This window comes from Peromyscus eremicus, chromosome 8a (genome assembly GCF_949786415.1).
Source record: "Peromyscus eremicus chromosome 8a, PerEre_H2_v1, whole genome shotgun sequence".
Taxonomy (NCBI): domain Eukaryota; kingdom Metazoa; phylum Chordata; class Mammalia; order Rodentia; family Cricetidae; genus Peromyscus; species Peromyscus eremicus.
In genome coordinates, this window is record NC_081423.1 from 49,921,041 (window position 1) to 49,948,055 (window position 27,015).

At 43.2% G+C, this 27,015-nt stretch overlaps 1 long non-coding RNA gene across 2 annotated transcripts; it reads left to right on the forward strand.

Moving 5' to 3' along the window:
• Nucleotides 1–97: 97 nt before the first annotated feature.
• On the forward strand, nucleotides 98–25,271 carry LOC131916116 (uncharacterized). Of its 2 annotated transcripts, XR_009380509.1 has the most exons (4): nucleotides 98–218; nucleotides 12,264–12,428; nucleotides 13,011–13,097; nucleotides 24,727–25,271. It is a non-coding gene; the product is annotated as an uncharacterized LOC131916116 (long non-coding RNA). The 2 variants fall into 2 exon arrangements; XR_009380508.1 differs by having other exon boundaries at nucleotides 12,264–13,097.
• Nucleotides 25,272–27,015: the final 1,744 nt, after the last annotated feature.

A 27,015-nucleotide genomic window follows, 5' to 3' on the forward strand; every position in this document is an offset into this window, starting at 1 on the left:
CTATGGCTAACTAGTGTCTTAGCTCCACATTCAGATCTTCAGGAAAGCTTTGTTAGATCACAAACAAAATATCACCACACATGCCAAGGATCTGGTCAGTGGAAATGGGAAGCTCCTACATTCAGAGAGGGAACATTTTCTGAGCCTGAAGCACTCCTGTTAAGTTTGTTTAAGACATAGAAATAAAGATGCACCTTGAAGAACTCATTTTCATTAAGGTATGCTCAGCAGATACACAGACAATGAACTCCATAGGATATTGTGTGTTCACTAAAGTCATAATAGAAAATACTGTATTACTGGGAAAATGGCTTATATCACTGAGTGGCCCAGCAACAACTTTTTAAATGCAACAAGACTTGGGAGGTAGAAGAGTCCCTCCTACAGTGTGGAAGTGAGTGGTTCATTTGCGTGCTAGTTTCTGTGCTTAAGTCTGTTGACAGCACTGTTAACCCAGAAACCAGTGCTGTTTTGACTGAATGTGCTAGATGGGCTAAAGTAATGCCCAGCCCTTGGCTTAAGCAAAATATCAGCAGCCTTTCCAGTCTTTTCTACCTGGGGAGGTGGCAGAAGATGGACTTTCAGTTTCAGAGCGGGAAGGGGTTAGGGCACTAGAGGAATATCAAACCGCCTCAGGTTTTAGTGGCAGTAGCCACACCTTCTGTCTAGTAACTCACTTTCCCCAAAGTCACTGATGTATGGGAAGCTGCCCTCCCAGCTAACTAAACTGTTTTCATGTCTCCTTTAATTGGCTTAAACCTTGGCTAGCACAGGTGTGGAGCGCCTCCCTCTTCTAATGTCCCTTAGCTCCTGACTGGCCATAGTCAATGCTACCCAACAGGGTCCCCAGCGGGAGAGCGGTTCAAACAGGAGTGCCTAGCTGCCATACAGATCAAAGGGATGAGCCACTGGATTCCAAATGAATTAATGGCACCAGCAGGTTGCAAGGCACTCTCCTTTTTCTTATTGAGAACAACCTTGGAAAGGTGTCTGGAGGGTTTGGAGGGTATGGAAATTCAAGAGATTTCAGCATTTAGATTGTCTAAATATCCCTGGCTAATGCATTTGATCCGAGCTTGAACGGAATTATCACCCAGGCTTTCTCAATAGATTGTTCTGTCCCGAGGCCCAACCTATGATTAAAAATGAGGGTGCATTAGGGTGAACTGGATACCCCCGTGTGGCTGGCCTCCGCTTTCCCCATGCTTTCTGTACGCTTTTTCAAAGTCCCTTCATGCCCAGCTCCATAGAGTGTTCATGGACCACCCTCTGAAGTCCTTCTCATCTGTCTGTGGCAATGCGGCAGCTTGGCTGAAGCCCTTGCCCGCGACAACTGAGGATTCGGGGGTGCATTTCCACACAGAACGCTGCTGCTCTGCCTGGAAGGCTGTCTCCTGGTTCTGCCCCAGCTGCAGAGCACCCAAAGCAGCAGTCTCACTCTGTCACTGGTCCCAACTGCATTTATCCTCAGCCTGTCAGCAAGGATGGCCTCTGAGACTGCTGCTCAGACACAGGGAGCATGTCTTCATACCTATAGTTTGAAAACCTAGAGTTTTCCTGGTCCTGCCTGGCCCATGGTCAGGACAAATCCCTCTCACCCTCCAGTCCCACAGCTGCTCAGACCCAACCAAGTAAACACGCAGAGACTTCTATTTCTTATAAACTGTATGGCTGTGGCAGGTTTCTTGCTAACTGTTCTTATATCTTAAATCAACCCATTTCCATTAATCTATAAGTTGCCATGTGGCTCGTGGCTTACCGGTATCTTAACATGTTGCTTCTCATCACGGCGGCTGGCAGCATCTCTCTGCCTCAGCCTTCCTCTTCCCAGAATTCTCTTCTCTGTTTGTCCTGCCTATACTTCCTGCCTGGCTACTGGCCAATCAGCATTTTATTTATACAGAACGATATCCATAGCACATACCCTCAACTCTGTTTCTCTTTGTGCTTCAAAATCACCTTGATAGTATCCCAAATTACTTTTGTTTGTACATTCAATCTTTTTTTTTTCAGGTAGGACAGGGCACAAATACATGGCCCACAGCCTGCTTTCTGTCATACTGCCTTTCAGAAAGGGCATTCTATCTCCTAGACCTGCTGTAGTCTGAATCTGGTTTGTATTCTCTGAGACTGATGTTGGGGTCTGATCGGCACTGTGAAGCATTAGTTGGGTGGGATCTTTAATCCAACAGTGGTGTTTAGAGACAAGACTTTTCATAAGGGTATCGAGCTGGGGTTACCATGGTTGAATCTGGTGGCTTAATTAGAAGGGCAACAGAAACCAGAGGACACCCATGCAGACTCCCTGCCTCTCGATGTGCAGTACACTGTGCCATCCTGTCACTCTACCAGCAAGGCCACCACCAAAGGCAGCCTTTGACCTTGGCCAGAGCTAGGAGTCCAGATGAACCTCTTTGCTCTGTGGCTTACTCAGCCTAGAGTATTGTGATGTTAGCAGCAGAACGTGAACCAAGACAAGCTGGTTTCAAGAGGTATATGCTAAGACACACCCAAGTACCAGTCTTAGACTGCTTTTGCTTCTCTGTGGCTGTGAAAAACCCTGATGAAACCAACTTGGGAAGGAAGATTTGCTTTCATCCCCCACTCTCAGCTTACATTCCATCGCTGAGGGAAGACGAGGCAGGAACTGAAGCGCACATGGCAGAGGAACACTGCTTACTGACTTTCTTGCCATGGCTTGCCCACCTTGCTTTTTAGTACAATCTAGAACCACCTACTCTGAGGTGGTACTACCTACAACAGGCTAAGACCTCCCCTATTACTTGTTAGTCAAGGAAATGCCCACAGGCTTGCCTACAGGCCAATCTGATGGAAGTGTTTTTCTCAATTGAGGTTCTCTCTTCCCACTCTAGCTTATGTCAAGTAGACAAAATAATTAGCCAGCATAGTATCATACCCAGGATGCTTGACTGTCTGTCTGCAAGACTCATGCAAATTCCCTTCTTTATGGCCTCAGGTATTGAATTTAGACCTTTCCCTAAGAGTAGATGCTAGGCAATACTATATCACAATCATCATCAAATAAACCACTTGACCACTTTCTTCTTGTTTTAGTGTTATGCTGGGTGAGACAGAGCACAGCACCTCTAGTCTTATGCACAATCAACTCTCAGCTCATATTTGTCTGAAACCAATTGCATTCTGAGTTCATTCCTGAGCTTTAGAGAATTACAACTGAAACATCATCAATTAGAGATGGTCTCTGTGTATTTATGGTTTAACACATACCCAGAATTTATTTCAGTAGAGTATAGAGAGCTATGTAGACACTGAAATAACTGCCTTGAAAGAAAAATAGGTTCTATTTGTACAGTTCATAGAAATAGGAGGTAGGGTACATCACCCAGGGTCATGTTTTCAGAGGGTGGTAAGGAGACAGAGGGAAGGGTGCTTTCATTATGGCTTTATGGAAAGGAATGGGAAATGCTGTGGAATATTCCTTTACATTGTGTAAATATATGTTGCTATGATTGGTTTAATAAGCAAGCTGACTGGCCAATAGCTGAAAAAGGATAAAGTTAGGTGGGAAAGCCAAACTGAGAATGATGAATGAGGAAGTGTAGAGTGAGAGAGTCACCAGCCAGTTGCAGAAGGAGCAGGAGATGATTGTGCCATGTTGAAAGAAGGTACCACCATGTGGCAGAGCATAAATAAGGAATATGGGTTAACTTAAAATGCAAGAGCTAGTTAGTAAGAAGCCTGAGCTATTGGCCAAGCATTTGTAATCAATATTAAACCTCTGAGTGATTATTTGAGAGTGGCTACAGGACAGGAAAATTCTACCTACAGGGAAAGGCAGATAAACAAGTGCAGAATTAATTAATTTGAACAATTTTGATAGACTCTAGAATATAGAACCTGTCCCTTTGTGATACCCCTGACACTTGAATAGAATGATTAGGACAAGTGAATAGTGACTTGTTAGGCAAGTACTTGAAAGAGGAGGTCGCTGAGGGGTCGGCTATGGACTGGTTGAGTTGTTTGTGGAAGTCACACTTGCAAATGCCCCATCTACTCTCTTTCTGGTTTGCCCAGTCCTATGAGGAAAATCATTTCGGAAACAGCAAGGCTTCAGATGCCAGAGCACCAGAATAGGGGGAAAAATACACACTATGATCTGTCAAATAAATTGATTACAATTATGTACTGTTGAAAGCTTTAAGTCTCAGCTCTATACAAGTCTCAGGTTCCAAGGGGAGCAAAAATAAGAAGAAAAACTGAGTGTAGTGACTCGTGACTCATGTACATAACCACTGATTTCAGGAAACAGGTGAATCACAGCCGGTTGTAGTCCAGCCTGGGCTTCAAAATGATTTTGAGGACAACTGGGGGTACAAAGTGAAACTCTGTCTCAAATAAAATAACAGAACTGGCTGGAAGGATGGCTTAGAGGTTAAGAACATTGTTGTTCTTGCAAAGGGCCTGAATTCCATTCCTGGCACCCACAAGGTAACTCACAACCATCTGTATCTCTGGTTCCAGAAACCAGGACATCCTTTCTGGCAGGTGAAGGCACCAGGCATACATGTACATACACATACAGGAAAAACACACATAAAAGAAATAACTTTTGAAACTTTAAATAACAAAACAAATCTAAGAAGAAGGCAGGGATTCAAAAAGCAGAGACCCATCTATGACCATCACCGAGCATCAGGGCAGCCTGACAGGCAGGAAATGCCAGCAAAGGGCAGTCAGAGGGAGAATGTAGAAAGGAAAGATGCAGTTTGCAGCACAGGATGTGCACTGAAGGCTGTGAAGCAGCGTCCTGTCCTCTTTTGTCTGAACTGTGGGATACTAACCGGAAGTGAGCAGCACAGATGCAGGAGACTTTCATTAGCCACACGTTTCTCCAAATCACCCATCTCACCATCCTTTACTTCATGGTCAGTTTTGGAAGGGGAGACTCTGATGTAATTTAACTGCAATCCATTGAACAGATAATCTACAACTGCCTCTTAACTCAGTTTCAAGTCAGGGTCACAGATGGATTCATCTGGTTGGTGGGAATTCGATTTTAATTGCTTGTTATTATTGTGATTGATTTTATATCATTGTCCTTTTAAAACCAATGCATCTTCTGTCAGAGACTTTGGGAACAATGTAAAAAGTCACCATAATTCTTGCATTTGGCCTCTGGAATTACCCTGGGAACAAGAATTGTCCCAAGGTTCATCCTATTGTTATTATATCTTTCTTTTTTATGAATCTCATCATTTCTGGTATCATGCATTGAGTCTTCTTATTATACCCAACCTGTTCTGATTGATCATCTTATTTTAAACTGTCAATTAAAAGTTTGGAGTTGATAGTGCTTGAGCCAAATTCTATGCAGTAAAAATGAGTTAGTCAGCTTTTTGTCACCACACACACACACACACACACACAAAAAAAAAATGATTGTGGTAAGTAACGTATAGAGAGAAAAGTTTTATTTTGACTCTCGGTTTTGAAGCTTTCAGTCCATGGCTAATCTGCTCCTTTACTTCAGGATCAACATCAAGGCAGTGACATCATGGTAGGAGTGTGAGGCTGAGCAAAGCTCTCAACTCATGTTCAGAGAAATAAAAAAGACAAGAGAGGCCAAGGCCCCACAACTCCCTTCCAGAACAACCCTGTAATGGCCCGAGGACCTCTCACTAAATCCTGCATCTTGAAGGAGCCACCACGTCCCAACAGCACAACTTTGGTGACCTTCACCTTTTGGAAACCACTAAGGCACGGGCTTTTAGAGGGACATTAAACATGTAAAGTGCAGGGGGAAACGGTCAGTTTCCCCACCACTTATGAACTGCTGTGACCTACCTGCACAGCTTTAGGGATTGACCTGACTGGGACAATGAGGACATGAAGAAAGGACAGACACAGGTACAGAAAAGCTTGAAAGGAAAGAAGTGGTACCACAGTGGTGGGTTAATAAGAGGCTAAGCCCCAGCCAGTGTGCTGCCACATGCTGGGGATTGTGGCTTCTGGATTCTCTGCACCACAGCAGTGTTAACACAGGGGTCTCTGGTGGCAGCGAGAACAAGTGGAGAGGAGCAAATGGCACAAAAGAGGGGGAAGAAATGACCAACAGAGACTTTCAAGGTTTTTAGGACCTTGACCACACTTCTCTTGGGGGACCACAAAATAAGAAATGCCTTGATGTGTTCCTGTGTGTCTGTGAGGAATGCCTGGATATCTAGGGGCAATTCTCTGGACACTCATGTTCCCATCATGGTCTGTGAAAGGCCTCCTGTCTTCTGGTCACCTTTTACCCATGTGCTGTGTTTAGCACTCGTAGCTCACTTGTGCCTATAGTCATTTGAAGATCTGAGCACACAAAACACTGTAAAGTTCTCAGAAATCCTACTTAACGTTACTTTCAGCTTTTGAATGAGCTTTTTAATTTGATAACAAAGATTTTATTCAAAAAAATAAGAAAAGATATCTTTGATCTCCTAGCCCTAAAATCCCTTTCAGACACATTTTTACATATAAACATGTATTTATAAATACTAGACTGTGCAACTCTGAGTCCTCCATGTTGCTGGATTGTTCTATGTGCCTTCACCCACGTTTGCCTGTGTGTAGCTGCATATGTAGACCACAGACTGTTATTATGAAATAGTGATACTGCTTCAAGTGCTATGATGACCAAAATGACAAGAAAGGCAGATATCAGGACAGTGGGTCTCAGCCAGGTTTAGTTTGTTCCCCAGGGGACATTTGGTGATGTTGGCAAATATTTTCAGTTGTCTCACCAGACTTGAAGTGCTACTGGGTACCTAGGAAAAGGTGTCAGGTGTGCCATCAAACAAGCTGCATGGATGGCCCCTGGTACAGAGATCCCAAAGTGAAAATCTGGTCCAGTGGTAGGGAGATGGGTACACTGTTCCTTGAACAAATCTTGTTAAGGGCACCTGTAATATGCAAGCATCTAATTTAGTTGTGGTTCAGAGGCACGCCTAAACTAAGCCCCTGGTTTTCTAGATTCAGTTTATTTACAGTACAGTCAGGGAGTACCAAGCCAAGCCTCAAGAGGAAACATTTGTTGTACACAGAGCACGAGAAGCCTAGGAACAAATGTAGGGGAAGCTCTAGGGGTAGGGTGATTCCCTGGACTGGCAGCAGCCCCTATGGAAGTAAGGCACAAAGCGAATGCTAGGATTTGGAAGGAGAAAAGATCTCAGTGTCAGGGACTTGAGTGTTGTGACCTTTTGTTACCTCTCAGAGAGGGAACTCAAGGATTGAGTATCCTATTTCTCCCTCCGCCCCCATAAGAATCTTGTGGGTCAAGACAAGCAGAAACCAGGGCATCTGGGTAGTGCCTTGTGGGTGAAGACCAGCAGAAACCAGGGCATCTTGGTTTTGCTGGTGCTTTGCTTACAGCTCAGCATCCTCTTGCAAGAAGGCAAGATGAGGAAGAGTGAAAGTGGACAGGAGTTGAGTGGAGGGCCATAGAGGCCACAATGGTACCTGTACAAAATAACTCATTTTAAACAGAAGTTGCCAGGTTCCATAAGGGAGCCCCAAATTAAGGGCTCTGTACTTCCAGAGGCATGGGGGCGGGGGTTCTTCCTGGTGTGAACAAGCTCCTGGGAAGCTTAGTTAGTAAAGGATGTGACATTTAAGAAAATGGCCTCAGAGATTGAGCCGAGTAACCCACACACCAGCCTCTTTCCATTTCAAAAGGTCACCTTATTCTCACATGTGCAGGATGAAGAAGGTGTAGTTCACACACCTCCCAGGACTCCCCACCATCACCACCGCTATCCTTCCCACGGCTCCAGCTCCGGCCTCTGACCTTTTTTTTTTTTGAGGCAGTTTCTATCCAGGGTGCTTTTTCTTCTGCATGAACACCCACAAAAAGGTAAATTGGGCAGACCCAACTTTTCTTCATTACACATATTCTTCTCTGTCTCTTTGGTTTTCCTAGCTACCTATGTATCTATCCATCCATCCTGTCTGTCTATTTGTCATCTATCTGTCTGTCTGTCCATCTGTCTATCATCTACCTATCTAAACTCTACATGTATCTATCATCACTTGTCTTCTGTTTGCCTACTGTACTAGCTACTTTTCTGTTACTGTGATAAAATGCCATGACCAAAGCAACTTACAGAAAAGGAGTTTATGTCGCCTTATGATTGCAGAGAGACACGAGTCTGTCATAGTGGGGAAGCATGGCCGCCAGCAAGCATGGCGGCTGGAGCAGCGAACTGCGAGCTCACATCTTGAACAACAAGCAGGAGGCAGAGAGTGAACTGGGAATGGTGAAAGACTGGGTCTTTAAACTCTGAAGTTCACCTTCAGTGACACACTTCCTCCAAAAAGACCGTTCCTCCCAAGTGTCTCCAGACAGTACCAAATGCACTCAATTTCCCAAAACTGTGAGAGACATTTCTGCTCTAAACCACCAACCACACTTCTGTCATCCAGCCAGCCATCCTCTTGTCTATCCAGTTATCCATTGTCCTGAGTTTCGGACTTAACTTCTGTAGGATTGTAGTAAACAAAATACTACAGGCACCCAGATATTTGAAACTCTGTAACTGACATGACTTGGCTGTAGCCCCAGGAGAAAGCAGATACAATGTGGAGTTTAGGGAATGCCCTCAAGGCTCTAGGCTAGTCCCTAATCCTCTCCTAACTTCAAATTCACGTCTCAGTGAGAAGCCTTCCCTTATATCTTCCTCCTGTGACCCTTCATTCATTCCAGAAGGCCTTGCTGTCCTCCTCCAGAGACTGACCTCAGTCCAGCCAGCACCTCCCCACTTCCAGCCCCCGGTTTATTTATGATACTACCCCAGGGAGGGCAGCAGGAATGTTAGAATCTCATGTCCCTAGTGAAGCTCTGGAGTTTAGGAGGATGCTCTTCAACAACTGCCTCACAGGTCTCCACACCGCAAGGTGTTGTATACAATCCTCATAGTGTGTTGGTTACTCACTGGAAAGCTATGAGATTTGTTATGATCACACATACACACACACACACACACACACACCTCCCAAAGACCAATATTAATTATCAGAGATATTACAGTCTAAATCCATAAAGTAGAAGAGAAGTATTTCCTTAATGTGCCCATAGTTTTCAATGCCTCCCATCTGTGTGTAATTAACACTTCATATAATGTATCTTTGAACAATGCAAGAGCCCTCACCCTCACCGCTCTGATGAGACCCCTAGGGTCTGTTGAAATAAGAAATAGGCCCATTTTCCAGCTTTATGCCTCTTAAGAACTGCTCTCATGACTACACAAAGACCTAACAGAGGCTTGGTAATTACTTCTTGAAAGCGCTAGATTAAATTCTTAGCCAAGGGCCTTTCTCTTCCCCGGAGTCAGAAGGGAAAGGATAGTTGTGTTTTCCTGGTAATAGAAGATTTGAAATTGAGAGACTGGAGACTGAGTGGGAGGATTGACACTCCAGGTGGAGAGAACAATGTGAACATGAGCAGAGGGTGGAAATGATGGACAGAAGCTAAACAAACCTTGTCTAAAAATGGGAAAGTGAGTAATTGTGTGTTGGGGGGGTACAAATAAAAGACAATGCTTAATCGGTTGCTTTGAGATGGTTTTGCACTTACAGAAAACTACACATACGTGATTTAAAAGACATCAACTCCCTAGAACAGAAACATAAAGCCATCTTGTTGTTTTTTTTCCAGTTTCTGCTATTATGTTATTAGTCAGCCACCCACACTCACCCCATACTTTACAATAGAGTTTCTTCATGATTCCATAGGTGAACTCCATGACTCTGTGCTCACTTTCTTCTATGAGATCCATATTACACTCTTTCCCTTAGGTCCAATGTTATTTTATTTTTTAAAAGCCGTTTTACATTTTAGCACAATTCGAAGGAGGTGTGTACAATGCATGCTATGGCATAAATAAGATTTAAATGACATTATCTCCATTTTAAAAGTCCTACACAGAAGACTCATATGAATCTATTCAAATGAAAATGTTTATACAATTCACTATATGAATAATTGCACCTATCTGCGAATATACAAACTTGTAAAACTGCACACTTCTAATTCTATATGATGTATGGGTTATACTTCAATAAAACTTCTTAGAAAAACCAACTTGACTTGTATGACTAGCTTCCCATCTAGGTCCATTCTGATTTGAACTCCTAAGGAAAAGTGGCATTCCAGAAACTGTGGACCCATTTGTCCAGTCACAAAGAGCAGAATTAATGAAAAGACTGACTTCATGTGTCTGGCAGGAAAAATCAGGAAGGTTTGAGCCAAGCCACAGTGGTTCCTTAGTTGCAGAACAGGAACAAACATGGGATTATAAAACACACTGGAATGAAGTTGACCTCTATTCTGGTCACCCTTAATTGTTAAACCACCACTCCCAAATGGCCTCTTCATCTCTGCCCCAAACAACAGCAGCTACATCTAGCTAGCAGACAGACTCAAACAATAGAAGACCTTGTGGAGAAAAGCTGTCAGATGACACCTGTGCGTCTTCTAGCTTGAGCGCAAGTAGAACAGAAGGGCTGTGTGTGTTGCCCTCCTTCAGAGGTGAGGCCTGCAGAGGGGTTAGCTGAAAGAGACAGCGAAGGCTCACAAAACTCCCCTCAGCAATCCATCAAAGGTGCCTCCGGAAAAGTGAATTCATCCACAGCATCTATTGTATTATCCAGATCTCTCCTTGGGAGCATCTTTCTTTTTTCTTGTTGATCACAGCAATGGGCAGCCATTAGCATTGCTCTCCACAAACAGTTCAGGGACGTTCTAGAAGCTAATGTTACCCAGGACTTTTATGAGGGTCCTTCTGCTATCCCTTCTTCCAGTAGACTATGCCTTGATCCACCCCACACGCTCACTAGACACTCCTGAAAGTTCTGTGGGAGCCACAGGAGATTCAAATCAAAGTCATTGTCTGGGCCTTCAGGAAGAGGGAGGTGACTAGCAAACTCAAAGAGCCCCTACAGCTAGGGTCCATTCTCCCTCGGGCTCCCCGTCTACATGAAATTCAGAATGGGCACTAACACCTGTCTCTTCTTCGCCTCGGTAGCTTCTATTTGAAAATCCTAACTTCATAGTCCTTTACCATTCTTCTTCCTTAACCCTCAGCTATCTCTACCCCAATACAAAGGACAGACTTGGAGCTAGTGGATTGGAACACAGAGCTGTTACACACCACGCTGATGTTGGGGCTCAGAGGAGGGAGAGGGACAGCCTGTGTCTCATTAATTTCTGTCAGGTTTTGTTTCCTTTATAATACTGAGTAGTCAGAAGACATGATTCTCTCTGTGTGTCAAGTTTTCAGACATGCAGTTGTCAGTCTTCTAAGAATGCTGGTTATTCTCTCTCTCTCTCTCTCTCTCTCTCTCTCTCTCTCTCTCTCTCTCGCGCGCGCGCGCGCGCGCGCGCGCGCTTCTCTCTATGTAGTCCTAGCTGTCCTGGAACACACTGTGTAGACCAGACTGGCCTCAAATTCACAGACACCCACTTGCCTCTGCCTCCTGAGTGCCGAGATTAAAGGCATGTACTACTATGCCCAGCTTGAATGCTGGTTATTTCATGGTGGGTGTTTACTAGTGTTTTAAACAGGGGTGACCCCGCTGTCCATTACTCTGGATTCACTGCTTAGGACCCACGAGGGCTATCTTCCCATCACATCTTTGTCTCGGGGTCCTACTGGTGTAGCTTCCTGACTCGCAGGTGCTGCTCACTCCAGAGTTAAATCTCTTTGACACGTCCCTCCCTCCACGGTAGGGAGAAAAGAAAAGATCTGCTTTTTGTGAACATGACATTCCTCCAAAATGCCACCTCCTCTCCTTCTCCGGCTTCTTTTATGTTACAGCAGTGTGTGGGGAGTAGGTAGGTAGTGCTAGATTTTCTGAGTGTCATCATGCTCATAGCCTGAAGGAAGAGACGTGACAGGAGATCCAGGGACGCCTTCAAATGACAAGGCAGCTGTTTGCGATGTTTCGCCCTGGTCTTCAGCTCCTTCAGCACACCTCTGGTTGCCCTGTGAGAGAGGAGACAGTGAGGGCTTTGACCCAACAGATGGTTTAATCTTCTAGTGGATAAACATCTAAATAGGTCCTTAAGAGGCACTGGGACTTCTTGCCTGTTTGGAGCAGGGAGGTCACTGGGTGCATCTCCCTAGGGGCCATGCCTTGCCCTGTTGTTGATGCGATCTCCTTCCTGGCTGTCAGCCTATGAACTGTTCTGCTCCGCTGTGCTCCCTACCATGTGGACTGATTCCTTCCTCTCTTGTTTCATTCAGGCATTCTGGCACGGTAAGGAGAGAGGACTTTTCCACAAAGAAGACACTGTGGACATAATTAGTGAGCACAGACAGAAGAAGAGCTGTATCCCTGCAAGTTTATCTGTGGGGCCTAACTCTCAGAGTGATGCTATGAGGAAGTGACACCGTTTGGAGGGAATTAGGGTTAGATGAGCCCATGGGAGCTGGGCACCTGTGATGGGATTTGTGTTCCTGTAAGAACAAGAGAGGCCATAGCATGGTTACTCCTCTTCTCCCCCACCTCATGCTCCTCTCTCACCTCTCAGAGGTCACATGGGAACCCTATGAGGAAGAAGCCAAAGAAGGCTTTCATTAAGAGTCAAGTTTGCTATGATTTCAGTATTCCTCCAGAAATGGGAGTGTCTGCTTGTAGAAGCATTTTGTTACAGCAACTGAGGGTGAGAAGGATCGTTAGCAGTTCCAGTCTTTAACGACTAATAATTAATTACTCCTGTGATCACCTTCCCGAGATAACCAGACCACTTCTGGGACTTTGCCTCTGATTCTGTGATGTCCTGCTCTCATTGAATACAGGAAGTGCATCACTTACAAGATTGAAGAGCTCAAACCAGGTCCAAAATGGCATGGGAGACTGCAAACTGGGCCCAGCTTTCAGTGGTGGAGGAGGGGTAGCCCCAGGGCAGTTCATAGACAGGGGCTTTGTGGAACTGGAAGTTCCTAATGGTTCTATGGAAGAGGCACCCAGAATTTTTTCTGTTTTCCTAGGAATGAAGCAGAAGGAATTGAGCTAGGACTGAGGCCTGAAAATATCAACACTGAAAAGTAAACAAATGGAGCCTGACTTTATTACAGGTACATGGATAGTGGAGCAAGCAAAACCAATGGCATTCTTGAAAGTGCCCATGATGGAAAGCTGAACCAGATTCTGCAAAGAAGCAAAAACCAGTGCAGGACTACATGCATAGGAGCTTTTTAGGAAAATACCTGGGGGAAAAAATAACAAGGGAACCAGGCAAGCTGGGAGAACCATAGGCCCTGGGATAAGTTTGACCTTGAATAGAGGACAGAAGGAGAGAAGGTTTGGTGGAAACATGTCAGACTTTCTTGTAATATATAATTGTTTTGGAAGTATTGGGGTGTCTGGGGAGAGGCTGGTCACCGAAGGCAGCCCTTCTGGGAATGAATCCTTCCTGATGTCCCTGATACACTTGGCTGTGGTCGGGAGCCCTCACCCTGGCCCCTGTGTGTTCAGGTTTTAGAGCTCAACGGTGGAACCCCCATCAGTTGTCCTTATTGGAAGATTGTAAAGCCCAGTGGTTCTCAACCTCCCTGATGCTGGGACCCTTTAACACAGCTCCTCATGTTGTGGTGACCCCAACCATAAAATTATTTCGTTGCTACTTCATAACTGTAATGTAATTTTGATACTGTTATGAATCATAATGTGAATATCTGATATGCAGAATATCTAATATTTGACCCCAAAGGGGTCATGATCTGCAGGTTGAGAACCACTGGCAAAGCCCTTTCTTATGATGGCCCCTCACACATTAAATGCAAATATTTTTTCATTAATAGAAATCTTCTGGTGTTTCTTTCCAAGGAAACATCTTCACAGAATAGTATAGAGGCAACAAAGGGGGCCATAAGAAAGTTTGATGGCTTTAAAAATGATTCTGGACCAAAAATAGCACACCCAATCTGAACACTTATGGCAAAACTTATCAGTAACCACTCTGTGTGGGCTTGGGGAAAAAAAGGAGTCTGCACCTAACTGATAAAAAAATGCCACTATTAGTGGTATTTCAAGGAATATTTTGTAGGATCTGAAGTCAATTCCAAGAGTCAAGTCCACATATTCTGAGAAGCAGTAGCATTACAGGAGTAAGTATGTGGCTTTCCAGGGTGACTTCATTCCCATTAGGTATAGAATTCCAGGAGTGATATTAAAAATTAAAATAAGCACCAGCCTCTACCACCATCTCTTCTGTGTGTGTGCACAAGCAGATGGGTATGTGGGAAAATTATTCACTTTGAAGCTGGTGAGGAGGGGCCTTCCAAGACTCTGTACCTCATTTTATATTTGTACTTATGTTATAGTGTTTATCAAAAGGAATCCCAAATGAATACATCCTTTGGGTTCCCAAAAACCTTCCTCCCTCAGATGTGTGTGTAGTTGTGCGTGCACATCCCAGTGTGCTGTGGGCTTGCATGGTGCTCTCAGGCCTAGGTGCATATGTTTCTCCATATGGGCAAAGCTTTGCCACACTCGTTTTTTTTAAGTGTCTTTGGATTGCTGAATAAAAAGAAGTTAAAGGGTGTGTCTGCAGGAAAAAAAAGGCCTGGGTAGACAAGCCTCTGAGCCAGGGGGCAAGGATGGAGGATGGACAATTTCCCATTCCCTTGTGGAGAATCAATCTTGGAAGTTTCTGGTAGAGGTTGGAGGAGAAAAAAAAAATTCCTTCAAACCACTAGAGGGCATCAGTGTGCAGACAATGTTGGATCCGGACAGGGTGCTGAAGGAACTCCAGGGAGTGAGGAAGGCAACTCATTCCCAGAGCCTTCAATTCCCCCTTTCCTAGGGGGATACATCCTAGTGCAATCAGGATGCTTCATCCTGACTTCAAATCACCCTGGCATTTCCTCCCAGCATCACAACTCCCAACAAGGCCCTCTCCATTATTTGCTGTGGAGACCATTCGGTCTATGAATGAAGGTCAGAGGACCTCATGGTCCTGGGGAACATAAACTAGGGACACACAAAGGCCTTTGGAGAAATACCGAACTGACTCAAGAGTCTTGGACTCAGGCTCTAGATCTGTCGTTGGCTGTGTGATCTTGAGAAAGTCACGTTACCTTCCTGAATTTAGACATTTTTATTTGTAAAACAGGAGGGAGGGTCCTGTGATTTCTGTACGTCTGTAAGAGCAGGATCGGCTCTCCTCAAACACTCTCCTGAACACAAGAGTCTAGTTCTTGCTTGCCATGATTGTAAGAAATAAAAAAGAATGATTAAAAGCTTTCATTCTAAAATTCTAAAACCCAAAGAAAGTTTATAAACTCCTGGGATTGAAACTCTAAATAAAAAGCCTTATTTAGCTTTTTAGTGTGGCATGGAAGGAGCTTTGAAGTTGTCTCTCCCACCCACACCACAAGAAAAAGCTGACCAAACTAGAAACCAACAACTCTTCTCAGATCATCAGAAAGTTTCTGTCTCCCAGGTGAAAGAGACAAAGAGGTAGATGGAGAGCACCCCTCCCTGGAGCAAAGCCCATGAGCAGTGGGGATTAGCGTCAAGCTCCTTCTACCCAGTCCACCTTGTCTGGCTTACAACAAAACAAAACAAAACAAACAAACAAACAAACAAACAAAAACAACAACTAAGGGGCCAGGAGCCTGGCTCAAGGGGTAGGACACTTGCCTAGCATGTACAATGTCCTGAGTTTAATACCTAGTACTTCAGTTGGGAAAATAAAATTCAAGGCTTACTGAAAACTAAAAAAAAAAAAAAAAAAAAAAAAAAAAGAAAGACTATTTAAAGAGAGAGAGCAAGGCTCAGAATCAAATATGGCAGAGATACTGGAATGAGACTGGGGATTTAAAAAACTGATTGACATACTAAGGGCTCTAATGAAGAAGCAAACAGCATGTAAGAACAGATGGGTCATAAAAGAGGGAGATGGAAACTCCAGAAAATCAAAAGGAAAGCCAGGACCAAAAAGCATTATAATAGTCATTAGGAACTCAAAAGAGGAGAAAAGAATGAATGAACTTGAGAAAATGTCACTTGAAACTTCCAGAAGTTAAATTCAAAGGGAAAAACGAATGAAAAGAAATAGTATAGTTGGACTTTTTCTGTCCCTCCTGCCAGCTCCCAAATAACCACACAGAGATTTCTTACTAATTATGAAAGCTCAGCCAATAGCTTAGGCTTGTTTCTAACTAGTTCTTATGACAAATTAACCTGTTTCTATTAATTTACTTTCTGCCTCATGGCTTTATTACCTTTACTCTATACCTTTACATGCTGCTTGTCTGCTTCCTCCATGTCTAGATGGTGACTCTCCATGTCTCTGCCCTTCTTCTTGCTAGCATTCTCTCTGCCCCCAAAATCCTGCCTAGCTATTGGCTGTTCAGCTTTTTATTAAACCAATCTGAGTTACTCATTTTCACAGCATACAAAAGGATTATTCCACAACAAAATAGAATATCCACCCCCGTGGGATAATGATAAGGCTGTGTCATGGGTACAGCAGGAAGATCAAACCATACTAAGAAATTTGTTTCTTCCCAGCTATTGACCACTCAGCCACACTTCTCATGTTGAATATATCACTCTGGTCAGCAAAGCTTGAACAGGAGCTAAGGAACCAATGTTTACCCAGTATCCAACTATTACAAATGATTTCCACCTAAGAAAATGAAAACTTGCTGGGTGGTGGTGGTGCACATCTTTAATCCTAGCATTTGGGAGGCAGAGGCAGGCAGATCTCTGTGAGTTTGAGGCCAGCCTGGTCTACAGAGTGAGTTCCAGTACAGTAGGGCTACACAGAGAAACCCTGACTCAAAAAAAAAAAAAAGGAAAGAAGGAAGGAAGGAAGGAAGGAAGGAAGGAAGGAAGGAAAGAAAAAAAATGACTTTATGACTTTATAAGGGCCAGGTGAGAGTTTGAGGTGGAACTTACTGACAGGCCTCATTCACTTGGGCTTGAAAGCACCTCTACTTCCTCGTGTTCTTTGCCTGTCAACTGCTTCTCACAAACCCGTCCAAGCTGTGGCCAATGAGACCTCAGAGCTATTTCTTCATGGTGTCATCTCTAGTGGGACTTCATTTGGAGGAAGGAACAGAGCGGATGAGTTCGAGGTAGCTCATGAAGGGAGTCTCCTGTCTGTCCGAGGAAACAGCCCTGAGGTCTCCACCCTCTGCTTGTTTTCTTCTTGCTTGTTCTTCACTTTAGTTACTTTTGTTATAAATGTCCTAAGTACTGTTCAGGGCTTGCCATATCTCCATCCTCATTCTTAATCCTCGCCCACCATCATTCACATTCTTCTCACAGCTTTTTCAGCAGTAGCTTTCTTCAGAATGACTTTCCATGGACGTTCCTAATCTTGTGGAATGGTCCACTTCGTCTCTCTGCCCCTTTGGTTCTCATACCAGGAGCCAAGTTCCTGCAACTGAGCTGTTTGTACATCCTCTTGATCTGTCTTCCCATATTCTTCTCTATGCCTAGAATGCCATCCACACTCTTTAGGCAGAGCAATCAACACAATGCTCAACCATTCCCACCACCAGAGCATCTTCTTCAGAAACCAGTACAAGTTGGTGTTTCTCTAATACTTTCCCCGTTACACATTCTCTAGGCATGCCCCTGCCCATCTTCTTCTGGGAACACAGGGGCTTCTCCAATAGGCTTCAGATGCCTGGAAGACAAGGCAGTGGTTCTCTCTAGGATACATTGAGAAACACCATCCTACCATTTAGGAGAGATATGGAGCAGGCTCGGTTACATGGACAGTCACCAACCGGTGTTGAGTGTAAAGGGATCTTTTTATATCTTTTCCCCCATGATCTCTAAATACAACATAACTATTTTGCATAGAAACTGCACTATATTATATATCACGAGTAATCTAGATAAAATTTTAAGTACAGGATCACATATGTATATTATGTGAGACTATTACAATATTTTACATGACACTTGGACATCATAGATTTTGGTATTTGTGGGGAGATCCAGGTGCCATTGCTTGTTGGGAGAAAAAAAGGACTAGATAAATGAGTTGATAAAATGTAAAATCTCAAAAGTAAGTTGTGAGCTATAATGAACCCACAGAGGTTGCCATTACACACACAAGACCCATGCAAACTCAAGCCAAACAAAAATCCCAGCATGGAGAGGGGTATGGGCATGAAGACCCACTCCTAGCTTCGGAGCTATTTGTAATTGATAGCCACCAAAAGAAGAGTTAGTTCTCTTTAAGGATGTAGGTTCTTATAAGTCTAACAAGTTCCAATAATAGCAACACAACTAAGCATTAACTGGACTCAATAGGGGCTTTTAAAAATTAGGACATAAAGTTGGGTGGGTATAGAATAGGAGGTGGATCCAATAGGAGCAAGGGAAGAGGGGACTATTATTAAAATACAATGTATGGAATTTTCAAAGAATTAATAAAAATACATCAAATGTAAGTTGTGAAAGAGAGTACATGTAGAACCTAACAGAAGAGAAGAGCTCAAAGAGAAAGGGGGACAGACAGCACAAGCCATGCTTTGTTTCAAATGTGCAAATTGGATTTATGTTTCAATTCTGAGTCTGATAATTAAGGGACTACATTTCAAGAAATTCCTTCTAAATGGCATTTTAAAAGAAAATTAGTGATAAAAATCAGTATGACTAAAAGATGGCATGCCTTTCAAAATGCATTTATCAAAAGCAAAGAAAAATTTTTAAAAAGATATAAAAGCATAAAAAGATAACAGAAGAAAGATCAAACATAATGTTCCTATCAGTAAAGCAAACACATCATGGTTCCTCGGGAAAAGACAGAATTTCAGATTAGGTCAACCCCTGAACCTGTGTGTGTTCTATCTGCAATTTACAGACCCAACACAAAAAGATCTAAAGAGATTAAGATAAAAGTAGAGGCAAGGACACGGCTGAAGTGTTCAGAGGAAAACTATAGAACACGGAGCTTGTATTAAGAAAACACAATGTATAAATCCAAAGTTAAAGACTTCGTATGAGTCAAAAGTCTGTTTCTTAACTTATATGTAGATATTAACTGTAAAGTCAAAGATAATCATGCCACGGTCCACGGACCCAGAGAGGCTAAGTAACAAGGAGAGCTCAGGGGGGACACATGAATCTCCATGTGTGTGGGGGAATAGAAAAGATATTGAGGGTGGAGTGGGGTGGGAGGGGATGGGAATAGGAGGCATCAGGTTGGAGGATCATGGAGGGAAAGAGTACTGGCAGAGACAACTGGGATTGGGGGGCAATTCAGGGGCAATGTAGAAACCTAGTGCAATGGAAACTTCCAGGAATCTATTAGGTTAACCCTAGCTAAGACTCCTAGTAGTAGGGGATATGGAGCCTGAAGAGGCCATCTCCTATAACCCAGGCAAGACTTCCAGTAGAAGGATTGGGACACCAACCCAGCCACAAAACCATCGACTACAATTTGTTTTGCCTGCAAGATGTGCTGGGATAAAGTTAGCACAGAAGTTGTAGAAGTGGTCAACCAATGACTGGTTCAGCACTGAACCATGCCACAAGAGGGAGCCCACCCCCATACTGCCTGGAGGGCCAGGTACCAGAGGCCAGAGGGCCCAGAGACCTAGGATAGAACCAAACACAATTGGAAAAAAAAAGTAGATGAAATGATTCCTAATGATATTCTGCTACACAGACAGGAGCCTGGCATAACCATCATCAGAGAGGCTCCATCCAGCAAATGACAGAAACATTTGCAGTGACCCACAGCCAAACATTAGGCAGAACTCGGTGAATCCTCCAGAAGAAGAGAAGGAAGGACTGTAGGACCCAAAGGGTCAAGGACACCATAAGAAAACCCACGGAATCAACTGAACAGGCCTCACAGGGGCTCTCTGAAACTGAACCAGCAATCAGGGAGCCTGTATGGGTCTAACCTACGCTCTCTGCATATATGTTGTATAGCTTGATCTTCTTGTGGGACTCTTTAACAGAGGGAGTCAGGGAGGGTATCTTTGATACTTTTCCTGCTTTGGGGACCCCTTTCCTCCTGCTGGTTGCCTCATCCAGCCTTAATATGAGGACAGATGCTTGGTCTTATTGCAACTTAATATGCCATGTTTGGTTGATATCCCTAAGAGGCCTGCCCTTTTCTGAAGGGAAATGGAGGAGGAGTAGATGGAGAGGGACTGGGAGGAGAGGAGGGAGGGAAAACTGAGGTCAGGATATAATATATGAGAGAATAAATACATTTTTTTAAGAAATATATTTCTTCAAACCAGGCTATTGCCAAAGCTATTGGTTGCTCTCTATAACCTGATGGTAAGGCCCTATAGTTGAAGACAATATTTACTTGTATCATTAAACACAGAAAAATCATGCTGGTACCTAACTAGAAGCTTCAATGAGTACTGACTAGCTTTCATGGTGCTGGCAGGTATTCTGCATACTACTGGAGGAGAAAGACAATAATTAATACCTACTAGACACAAACCCTGTGATCTACAATAGTGACCCACCCGCAAGACACACTGCAATAGTTCCACAAATATTATGGGAGAAACCAGCTACTTTCTGATTGGATTTCAGGTTCACTCATATCTGACATTGTTAAAGTGGCCAAGAAACTAAGACTAGATAGGCCACGGGTCTTTGGGAAAACCCAGTATTTTTAATTCTGCTAAAGGAATACAGCAATAAAATGACTCCTAATGACATGTTACTATACCCATAAATCAGTGGGTATAGTAACTCAACCCTCAGCAGATAAGCTTCTTTTTGCAGTAGATGAGAATTAGCACAGACAACCACAATTGGACAAAAGGGCAGAGAGCGAAAGACTTTGGAGCACTCACTCCTAAATCTAAGTCTTTATGAAAACTCTCCCTTCAAGGATGAAGGATCTATGTGGAAGAGGAGGTGGAAAGATTGTAAGAACTCTAGGCAGTAGATGACTTCAAGGAAACAATGTCTTTCAGATACGACAAGACTGATGTGTACAGACACCAAAAGACCATGGCAGTAGGCTCAGAACCTGCATAAAGTTCAACCCAGACAGAGTCCCAGCACTGAGAGGAGGGGTGTATACAGACTCCCAAACCTAACCAAGAAGTGATCTACAGCTGATACTCATTGACAAAGTAAATATCAGTTTTCTCCAATGATATTAGGTACATCCATCACATTTACAGGCAGGCCACATGACCAGGATAGGTGATCAACACAGAAGAAATCCAAGGGCATTTTTGTTGACTTTTTGTCCCATTTTGCTTTCTTTGGGCATTTTTCTGCCCCATTGGTTTTTTGCTTGTTTATTTTGATTTCTGGGTTTTGTTTTTTGTTTGTTTGTTCGTTTGGCTTGGTTTGTTTACTTTGTTTATTATTTTTGTTTTGTTTTAGTTTGTTTTAAAAATAGTAAAAGAATATAAAGTTAAATGGATATAAAGATAGGGAAGATCTGAGAGGAATTGAGGGAAAGGGGAAAACATGATCAAAATATATTTCATGAAAAATATTTTTCAACAAAATATTAATGTAGAAGTCTGTTTCTTTTCAATGAATTCTAAATTTAGCAAACAAATGTGTAAATGTGTAATCTAAAAAAAAAAAAAGAGTTCTATGAAGTCTTCAGCTATTTCTTGTATGTTGTATCCCACCCTCCACATTCACACCAAAACCCTAACTTTCCAATGTGATAGTATTTGGAAATGCAGACTTTAAACAGTAATTTTTGTTTAGATGGAGCCTTAAGAATGTGTCTCCATATTGGTGTTAACTCCCTTATAGAAAGAAACCAGAGTGCCACCCTCCCCTGCCGCATGAGGAGTAAAAAGTGGGCCTATGGCAAAGAAAGACAAACATCCTCACCAGACACCAAATCATTAGAACCCTCATCTGGGCCTTTCCAACCTTCATTCACAGCAAGAAGAAAATAAATGCATTTAATTTAAGTCTCTCTGTCAGACAAAGACCTAACAAAATATATTTCCTTGACATTCACCCCATCCAATATCCTGGAGGCAACATTTCTAATTCTTATCTGTTTATTTTTAATATAATTTAATTTCATGAATATGTATATGAGTATTTTGCCTGAATGTATGTCTGTGCATCGCATGCATACCTAGTGCCCATGAAACAGGGTGTCAGACACCCTATGACTGGAGTAACAGATGATTATGAGCCACTGTGTGGGTGCTAGAAAATTGAACCAGGGTCCTCTGGAAGAACAGTCAGTGATCTTAACCACTGAGCCATGGAGCCCCTTAGGTGGATCTGATATGTTTAAAGTTATGTACATAAACTGACAGCTCTTGATCAGCAATGTTAGCTTTTCATAATGTTGGCCAAGGCTTATTGTCTGCTGTTTGTTTATTTATTTGTTGTGCTTTTAAAATTACGTGTGTGTGTGTGTGTGTGTGTGTGTGTGTGTGTGTGTGTATAAGCAACTTGGGGGAGTCAGTTATCTAGTTCCATCATGTTTGTCCCAGGGATGGAACTCAGGTCCTTAGGCTTGGCCCCAAGTGCCTTCACCCAATGAGCTATCTCACTGGTGCTGTTCATCTCATTTTCATACCCATTTTATACTGCTCTCATTATGCTATTAGTCATATCTAAGTTTGGGTTATGTGTGCATTCCATATTATTATCGTAGGGATATCATTGACTGCAAAACACAGCAGTGGAAGGTCAATGTAGGCTCATCTTGATTTTTCTGTTCCCCTCTGTGTTGGCCTTCTTGTGAATGTATGTTAGGGGCTACATACCCCTGATATTGTATCCTTGTGTCTTGGAGAGACAAAAGGGCAGAGGAGGTATAATAGGGAGTGTAGCTGGAGAGCTTCTCTCCAGGTCCCACCAAGCCCCCACAGTCCCACAACCCACATATAAAATAATCACTCAGACGCTTATATTACTTATAAACTGTATGGCCAGGGCAGGCTTCTTGTTATCTACTTTTTTATCTTAAATTAACCCATTTCTATTAATCTATAAGTTGCCATGTGGCTCCTGGCTTACTGGTACCTTACATCTCGTTTGTCATAGCGGCAGCTGGCAGCGTCTCCCTCACTCAGCCTTCCTGTTCCCAGAATTCTCTTCTTTGCTTGTCCCGCCTATACTTCCTGCCTGGCTATTGGCCAATCAGCATTTTATTTATACAGAGCAATATCCACAGCACTCAAGTGCCTTTACCCAATGAGCCATCTCACTGGTGCTGTTCATCACATTTTCATACCCATTTTATACTGCTCTCATTATGCTATTAGTCATATCTAAGTTTGGGTTATGTGTGCATCCCATATTATTATCGTAGGGATATCATTGACTGCAAAACACAGAGCAGTGGAGGTGTAATAGGGAGAGAAAAAGGGCAGAGGAGGTGTAATAGGGAGAGCACAAAACACAAAATTTCCCCCAATCCCTCAGTGTGAGTCTCATTGGTGAGCACTGTGTCATAGGCTCACTCCTAACTGCCAGGCAATATGGCAGCACACCCATTTTCAAAGAGATGGGTGTTGCCTGAATGAAATTGGGATTTGGATAATAAAGAAGAAAGAAATGTAGCACTTGGGAAAAACTAATCGATAGTGCCTGTCACTGATGTTTTGTTGACAGGATTGTGTGGGCGGTGTCAACAGAACACATCAGGAGCAGCCCCTTCTGTGTACACCTTGGCTGTGCTCAGTGCCCACCTCATTGCTCTGCACTTGCCTCAAGTTGTTTGATTCTTTCTTGAGCTGGTGGCTAACTTTCCACAAATAGCAATAGCTGCATGGGATCTCTCAACTTAAGACCGTGCATGAAAATATGTCAAATGTTCTATTATGTCAAACCCTTTTCAGGAGGAAAATGAAACATGTTCCCTGGGGCTGTTGTAGGCAGGGGCTTAACTGTTACTATTCTGGTTGTCTCTCTCTTCCTCTCTCTGTCTATCGCTGTCTCTGTCTCACTGTTTCTGTCTGTCTGTCTGTCTCTCTCTCTCTGTGTGTGTGTGTGTGTGTGTGTGTGTGTGTGTGTGTGTGTGTGTGTGTAAAACTACTCAAATAGTTTGGAGCACATCCCTCAGTTCTTTTTTTCCTAGAAAGAAAAAAAAAAGATATTTGGAAGCTCTCTTTCCCAGTGTTGGCCCCTTGCTTTTTATTTCCTGTCCTTCCCAATTCCAGTCTTATTCTTGTTAACCATTCTTGGCGACCTGCCCTCTCCTACCTTGCCTTGTGTAAGTTTAGGATCCACATTAGTAGGAGTTTTCCTGAAAACAAGATCCAATAGGATATATAAACAGATGCACACCAAAGGGAAGATTTACCCAAGAGCCTGCTGGCCAAGAAAGCCCAGGACATACTGTCTGGGAGCTGTAGAGCCAGGAGCCATAGTGTCTGAGGACAGAAGAAGGTGGACATCTCAGCCCAAGGAAAGAAAGAGGAAAAGCCCTCCATTTCTCTGTGATTCTGTTCTATTGGGCCTCAGCAAATTGGAGGGTGGCCCCCACTGGTGGAAGGGCTTTCTTCATTATTTTTTTTCCGGTTTTTTGAGACAGGGTTTCTCTGTGTAGCTTTGTGACTTTCCTGGATCTCGCTCTGTAGACCAGGCTGGCCTCGAACTCACAGAGATCCGCCCGGCTCTGCCTCCCGAGTGCTGGGATTAAAGGCGTGCGCCACCACCGCCCGGCCGCTTTCTTCATTATTGATCACTAATCAATACTGTGATTGACTCACAGTTTCAGAGAATTCAGCACATGGTTGTTGGCTCTTTTGCTTTCAGGTCTGTGGCAAGGCAACGCATCACTGCAGGGAGCATGTGGAGGAAGCTGCTTTCCTCGGGGCCAGGACATAAGCAAAGCCCAGGAGAAGAAAGTCAGTCCTATAATCACCCATTAAGCACAACCCCCAATGATTCAAAGACATGGACCCTTAGCCCACCTCTTAGAGGTTCTCTCTCTTTCCATTAGCACTAAGCTGAGACTGAACTTCTAACATATAAGCTAGAAATAAGGTTTCACTGGCTGTGTGGACATTGTGTAGACCAGTCAAATGGATATGTCAAGTGGCCCACTTCAAGAGCCGACCTCCAGGACCACAGCCTTACTAATGTGTGTATTGATGTACATGTCTTACTCGTTTGCTGGGCACTGGGTTAACACCTCAACTGGAGCCTTGTATCCTTCAGCTAAGTTGAATTTATACCTCTGTGTGTTCTCCTACATTCCCTTAAATTTGAATTTTCTATAACAAAGATGAACTTAACAGATGGAGTCTACCCTCATCCACTTCTTCATTGTTTTGTTATAATTTCTTAAAGATTTTCAACTGTGATTTCCAAACTCTTTGTTGCACTTTAAATTATGGTGATTTAGTTTTTAATTTTCAAATCTGTTTCCTGTTCCCTTTCAGTCACCATCTTACAAACAAAATTTTATTTTTGTTTCTCAGATGAGCTGTTTTTTATTATCTCTGAGGATATTAATTATATTTTCTTTAAAGTTTATCCCGCCCTCTGCACTTCGCCCGTTTTTCTTTTGCTTTTATTCTTCAGATAGGGAGCCATCTTAGTTATAGAGCTATTACGAATAGAAACACCATGACCAAAAGCATGCTGGGGAGGAAAGGCTTCATTTAACTTACTTCATATCCCAACTCACTGTACACTGAAGGAGCTTGAGACAGGAACTCAAACAAGGCAGGAATCTGGAGGCAGGAGCTTATTCAGAGGTCATGGAGGGGTGCTGCTTATGGCTTGCTCAGCCTGCTTTCTTATAGAACCCAGGACCACCACCAGCTGGACCCTCCCCCATCAATCACCAACTAAGAAAATATTCTACAGGCTTGCCTAAAGCCCAATCTTATGGAGTCATTTTCTCAGTTGAGGGTCCCTCCTCTTACATGACTGACTATAGCTTCTATCAAATTGACATAAAGCTAGCCAGCACAGATTTCTTCAGAGACATAGTACTGGCTCTCAGTTCATGTGATTCCATTTACCTTTAAGAATCAGAAGCAGGGGTTGGGGATTTAGCTCAGTGGTAGAGCGCTTGCCTAGCAAGTGCAAGGCCCTGCTTTCGGTCCTCAGCTCTGAAGAAGAAAAAAAAAAGAATCAGAAGCAACAATCAGACTTGGTGGACTTGACGATATGACAAACGTATAGCCAGTTAGCTTTTCCTCTGAACTCAAGTGTCAGTGCTGGTAGGGTATTTTTTTTTGGGGGGGGGGTGGGAGGGAGGGAGGGTGGATGCTCATTTTCTCCAGCTTTCCACCAAGAACTATAAACTAGGTCACTGTTCGCATTACTTGACAGGTACTATTTTAGCCAATTCCTCTGATTTGAGTCCTGTATCTCATGTTGACCTTACTCAACCCTTAGCGTCAGTTTCAAGGCACTCGGGTACACTATTTTGAAGTGTTTTGTCTCTTTTTATATTGCCAGTCATTTCATGATTGTCTCGGATAGGGAGGGCAGCGCAGAGGGCACTGGATCTGGTTTGTGCACTTGCGGTTATCTTCATTGATTCCTAGACTTTCTGGAGTTCACTCAGCTGGACGCAGGGTCTGCTCTGGACACTTTCCTCCTCTGCTGGAATGAGTTTGAACTTCTCCCATCACTAAGCCATCTAATATTCATATGCTTGCCTCCCTCTCATCTGACTGCTGTTGAGGGCTGTGGAAGTCTCCTGATCCGATCACAGATAAGATTCAGATTCCAGTTTCCCTCTGGAGTTATGAAATGACTCTGAGATGAGCCAGAAACCAAGCTACCTTTCTCTACGATTTTCAAAACTGAAAGCCTCGTTTTGTTTTGCTAAAACTTACAATTTGCAGTGAGTATTAACTGACACAAACTTTTATCTGGAGAATAATGTTGCATCAAAATCCGTAAAAGCAAAATATTTGATATTCATAGAGAAATTGACAGAATTAGAATGTGCTGAGAAACCCATTATACCTCCTTAAACCTTTGACAGATGAATAGTGGGAAAAAAAATAAGGAGGTTGAAGATCTGAATAGTGTAATTAATTAGTTTGATTTGAAAGATATGTTTCAAACTCTGTACTTCAC